Below are 6233 nucleotides of genomic sequence, written 5' to 3'. Positions count from 1 at the left end.
TTTCGGGTCTCTTTGTTTATTCTCCTTGGAATTTGTTGTGATTATTGGTTGTGCATATTAATAATTTATATCACATTTTGGACATTTTAAAGCAATTTATATCTTTTAAAAAATATATATGTATTTTTTTTATTTCACAAAAAATATAGGTTTAATTTTGATCCATTTATACTGGATGGCTATTCTGTTGGCTGTTTTCATTTTCTTTATCACTTTTTTTATTGTTTTATTGCTTAAAGTATTACAAAGAGTATTACATATGTCTCCTTTTCCCCCCGCCCTTAACAATCCCCCGGCCTCCCCTAACCCTCCAGTGCCTTATGTCCATTGGTTATTCTTATATGCATGCATACAAGTCCTTCGGTTGATCTCTTACCCCCACCCTCCCGCCCATCAAACCTCCCCGGCTTTCCCGCTGTAGTTTGACAGTCTGTTCGAGGCAGCTCTGCCTCTGTATCTATTTTTGTTCATAAGTTTATAATGGTCTTTATTATCCATGAGTGAGTGAGATCATGTGGTGTTTTTCCTTCATTGACTGGCTTATTTTACTTAGCATAATGCTCTCCAGTTCCATCCATGCCATTGCAAACGGTAAGAGTTCCTTCTTTTTTACAGAAGCATAGTATTCCATCGTGTGGATGTACCACTGCTTTCTAATCTATTCATCTACTGATGGGCACTTAGGCTGTTTCCAGATCTTAGCTATGGTGAATTGTGCTGCTATGAACATAGGGGTGCATATATCCTTTCTGATTGGTGTTTGTGGTTTCTTTGGATATATTCCTAGAAGTGAGATCACAGGGTCATATGGGAGTTCCATTTTTAGTTCTTTGAGGAAACTCCATACTGTCTTCCATAATGGCTACAACAGTCTGCATTCCCACCAGCAGGGCACAAGTGTTCCTTTTTCTCCACATCCTCTCCAGCACTTGTCGTTTGTGGATGTGATAATGATAGCCATTCTGACAGGTGTGAGATGGTACCTCATTGCTGTTTTGATTTGCATCTCTCGGATGATTAGTGACTTTGAGCAAGTTTTCATGTCTCTTGGCTTTCTGAATGTCCTCTTTTCAAAGATGTCTATTTAGGTCCTTTGCCAATTTTTGATTGGATTGTTTATCTTCCTTTTGTTAAGTTGTATGAGTTGCCTATAAATTTTGGAGATTAGGCCCTTATCAGATATAACATTGGCAAATATGTTTTCCCACGCAGTGGGCTTTCTTGTTGTTTTGTTGATGGTTTCTTTTGCTGTGCAGAAGCTTTTGATTTAGATGTAGTCCCATTTGTTCATTTTCTCTTTAGTTTCCAATGCCCTAGGAGATGTATTGGTGAAGAAATTGCTTTGGCATATGTCTGAGATTTTGTTGCCTTTGGATTCTTCTAGTATTTTTATGGTTTCCTGTCGTACATTTAAGTACTTTATCCATCTTGAGTTTATTCTTGTGTATGGTGTAAGTTGGTGGTCTAGTTTCATTTTCTTGCATGTATCTGTCCAATTTTCCCAACACCATTTATTGAAGAGACTGTCTTGACTCCATTGTATGTTCTTGCCTCCTTTGTCAAATATTAATTGAGCATATTGGTTTGGGCCAATTTCTGGGCTCTCTATTCTATTCCATTGATCTATATGTCTGTTCTTGTGCCAATACAGGCAGTTTTGAGAACAGTGGCTTTGTAATGCAGCTTGATATCTGGTATTGAGATCCCACATACTTTGTTCTTTCTCAGGGTTGTTGCAGCTATTCTGGGTCTTTTTTTTATTCCAGATGAATTGTTGGAAAGTTCGGTCTAGGCCTGTGAAATATGCCGTTGGTATTTTAATGGGAAGTGCGTTGAATTTATAGATTGCTTTGGGTAGTATAGACATTTTAATGATGTTGATTCTACTAATCCAAGAACATGGTATGTTCTTCCATCTCTTTATGTCTTCCTCTATCTCTTTTTTCAACGTCCTGTAGTTTTCTGAGTAGAGGTCTTTTACCTTCTTAGTTAACTTTATTCCTAGGTAGCTTAATTTTTTGGTGCGATGGTAAATGGGATTTTTTTTAGTCTTTCTTTCTGTAAGTTCACTATTGGTGTATAGAAATGCCTCAGATTTCTTGGCGTTAATTTTGTATCCTGCTACATTGCCGACTTCTTTTATTAAGTCTAATAGTTTTTTGATGGAGTCTTTAGGGTTTTTTATGTATAATATCATGTCGTCTGCAAATAAGGACAGTTTTACTTCTTCTTTTCCAATTTAGATGCCTTTTATTTCTTCTTCTTGTCTAATTGCAATGGCTAATATTTCCAGTACTATATCCAACAGGAGTGGTAAGAGTGGGCATCCCTGTCTTGTTCCTGTTCTTAGGGGAAATGGTGTTAGTTTTTGTCCATTGAGTATGATGTTGGCTGTGGGTTTGTCATATATGGCTTATATTATGTTGAGATATGATCCTTCTATTCCCACTTTGCTGAAAGTTTTTATCAAAAATGGGTGTTGGATTTTGTCAAATGCTTTTTCTGCATCAATTGATATGACTATGTGGTTTTTTTCTTTCAATTTGTTTATGTGATGTATCACGTTTATTGATTTTCGGATATTGTACCATCCTTGCATCCCTAGGATAAATCTTACTTGGTCATGGTGTATGATCTTTCTGATGTACTGCTGGATCCGATTTGCTAAGATTTTGTTGAGGATTTTGGCATCTATGTTCATGAGGGATATTCGCCTGTAATTCTCTTTCATTGTGTTGTCTTTACCTGGTTTTGGTATTAGGGTGATGCTGGCTTCATAGAATGAGCTTGGAAGTGTTCCTTCCTCTTGGATGTTTTCTAGTATTCTGAGGAGGATAGGTTTTAGTTCTTCCTTGAATGTTTGGTTAAACTCCCCTGTGAAGCCTTCTGGTCCTGGGCTTTTGTTTTCTGGAAGCTTTTTGATGACTGCTTCAATTTCTTCCATAGTTATTGGCCTGTTGAGATTTTTAGATTCTTCCTGATTGAGTGCTGGAATGTTGTATTTTTCTAGGAATTTGTCCATTTCCTCCAGGTTGTCTAGTTTGTTGGAGTAGAGTTGTCCGTAGTATTGTTTAACAATCATTTGTATTTCTGTGGGGTCTGTTGTTATTTCGCCTCTATCATTTCTGATTTTGTTTATTTAGGTCCTCTCTCTTTGCTTCTTGGTGAGCCTGGCTAGAGGTTCATCAATCTTGTTTATCCTTTCAAAGAACCAGCTCGTGGTTTCATTGATTTTCTGTAGTTTTTTTGGTCTCTATGTCATTTATTTCTGCTCTAATCTTTATTATCTCCTTCCTTCTTCTCACTCTGGGGTTTTCTTGTTGCTCTCTTTCTAATTCTTTGAGTTGTAGAGTTAGATTATTTACCATCATTTTTTCTTGTTTTTTGAGACAGGCCTGTAGAGCTATAAACTTCCCTCTCAGGATTGCTTTCATTGTGTCCCATAGGTTTTGGATTGTTGTGTTTTCATTGTCATTAGTTTCCAGTATGTTTTTAATTTTTTCTTTGATCTCATTGGTAACCCAATCAATATTTAATAACATGCTATTCAACTTCCAAGTGTTGGAGTATTTTGGGTTGTTTTTATGTAGTTTATTTCTAATATTATGCCCTCGTGGTCTGAGAAGATGCTTTTTATGATTTCAATCTTCTTGAATTTGGGGAGACTTTGCTTGTGGCCCAATATGTGGTCTATTTTTGAATATGTCCCATGAGCATCTGAGTGGAATGTATATTCTGTGGCTTTGGGGTGAAGTGTTCTGAAGATGTCAATTAAGTCCATCTGATCTAGTGAGTCATTTAGGATTGCTGTTTCTTTGCTGATTGTTTTTCTAGAGGATTTATCCAGTGATGGCAATGGTGTATTAAAGTCCCCTCCTATGATTGTATTGTTGTCAATCTCTCCTTTGATATCTACCAGGAGTTTTTTTTTATGTATTTGGGTGCTCCTGCATTGGGTGCATATATTTTTACCAGGGTTATATGTTCTTGTTGTATTGATCCCTTTAGTATTATGAAGTGGCCTTCCTTATCTCTTGTTATGGCCTTCACTTTGAGGTCTATTTTGTCCGATATAAGTATTGCTACCCCTGCTTTTTTTTTTTTCATTTCCATTTGCCTGAAAGATATTTTTCCATCCCTTCACTTTCAGTCTGTGTGAGTCCCTTCTAATGAGGTGGGTCTCTTGTAGACAGCAAATGTATGGGTCATGTTATTTTATCCATTCAGCCACTCGATGTCTTTTGGTTGGAGCATTTAGTCCGTTTACATTTAAAGTTATTATTGAAAGGTACTTGTTTGTAGCCATTTCTTTTTTTGTGTGGCTGTTTTCTTTCTGAGCTTTTTATTTCTTCTTTTTACACCAGTCCCTTTAGCATTTCTTGCATTGCTGGCTTGGTTGTGATTAACTCCCTTAGCCTTTTTTTGTCTGTGAAGCTTCTTATTTCCCCTTCAATTTTGAATGATAGCCTTGCTGGATAGAGTATTCTTGGATTCAGTCCTTTGCTTTGCATCACTTTGTAAATTTCTGTCCATTCTTTTCTGACCTAATGTGTTTCTGTTGAGAAATCATTTGATAATCTAATGGGAGATCCCTTGTATGTAACTTTCCGTCTCCCTCTTGCAGCCTGTAAGATTCTCTCTTTGTCCTGAACATTTGCCATGGTAATTAGGATGTGTCTTGGTGTGGGTCTTTTCAGGTTCACCTTCTTTGGGACTCTCTGTGCTTGTGTGATTTTTTTCTTCCCCACCTCAGGGAAGTTTTCTGATATTATTTCTTCAAAAAAGTTCTCTAACCCTTGTTCCTCTTTCTTTTTTTCTGGCCCCCCTATTATTCGTATGGTGTTTCATTTCATGTTGTCCCATAGCAACCTTAGGCTCTCCTCCTGTCTTTTAATTTTTTTCTCCAATTCCTGTTCAGTTTGGGTGTGTTTTGTTTTTCTGTCTTCTAATTCGCTAATTTAGTCCTCCGCTTCTCCTAGTCTACTGTTGAAACTTTCAATCGTGTCTTTTATTGCAGCTATATCACTCTTCATTTCTTCTTATTTCTTACATAATTTATTGATTTTTTCATCTGTTTCTTCTTGCTTCTTACATAAGTTGTTGATTTTTTCTCTTCATCCAGTTTATGCACTCTAGTTCCCTTAATCTGAATTCTTTTTCTGTCATGTTGCATGCCTCTGTATCACTTAGCTGCTTTTCTGGCGAGTCCTCCTTTTCTTTCCTTTGGAGGTTTCTTTGTCTACCCATGTTTGATCTCACTGCCATATCTAGGTGTTGAGTCATTCAGTGGCTGCTCCTTGGGTGGCAGTGGTTCCTCGGGCTGTGGTTGCTCCTTGGGCCGTTGTGGTAGCAGCTGCTCCTCAGTTGGTAGCAGCTCCTCTTGTGGGTGCTGTTCACAGTTGTGGTGGCTCCTCTGGCTGGTGGGGGGAGGCTTCACACACAGCTGCTGTTCCTCAGACAGAGGGTGTGGTGATCAGGAGGCTGCTTTTCCTTGGATGGGGGCGGGCTACCCAAGCAGCTGCTACTCCTTTGAATTGTTACTTTTAATCTCTTAAGTGGCCTCAGGGCAAGGTGTTTTCCAATAGGGTGTGTCAACTGTCTTCTCCCCAGGCAAGGCAGATGTCTATTCCCACAGGCAAGGCAGATGTCTATGTGTCTGTGAGGGAATGACTGAGCCGAAGAGACTTGGGGTGTCTGCCTTCTGAGCTCTGTCCCCTGAGTCCCCAGTGCTGGCTTCTGCTCTCACAGCTCCAGTCCACTTCACCCTCCCTCTGCCAGAGCACACGGTGGGTGGCTCCTCAGGGAATGTTTGTGCCTTGGCCCTTTAAGAGGGTGCCTGAACTTTCAGCTGCCACTCCCTGGCAGACAGCACCCCACTGCTTTTCACAGCTTGATGTTATTTGGATACCTTCCTCAGTTTGGTGCTCTCTGCTGGGGAGCCCAGCTCCGGGATTAGATCCCAGAATTCTCAGTGGCACCCCCCCACCACCACTGGCTGAGATATGTCTCTGGGACTTCAGTTCCCCTCTGTGTGTCATGTTTCTGCCCCTCCTACCAGTCTCTATGCCGGCTCCAACTTCGGTCCTTGGGTATCACGGTTCTCTCCTGTGAGTTTTCCGTTGATTATTCAGGAAGCCCTCTCGTATTTCAGTTGTAATTCCAGCTTGTTCCTGGGAGCATGACCATGCAGCATCCTACTACTCTGCCGCCATTTTTAATCTCTTATATATGTA

Source organism: Myotis lucifugus, unplaced genomic scaffold, assembly GCF_000147115.1.
Source record: "Myotis lucifugus unplaced genomic scaffold, Myoluc2.0 scaffold_13, whole genome shotgun sequence".
Taxonomy (NCBI): Eukaryota; Metazoa; Chordata; class Mammalia; order Chiroptera; family Vespertilionidae; genus Myotis; species Myotis lucifugus.
This window is presented reverse-complemented; position numbering follows the sequence as displayed.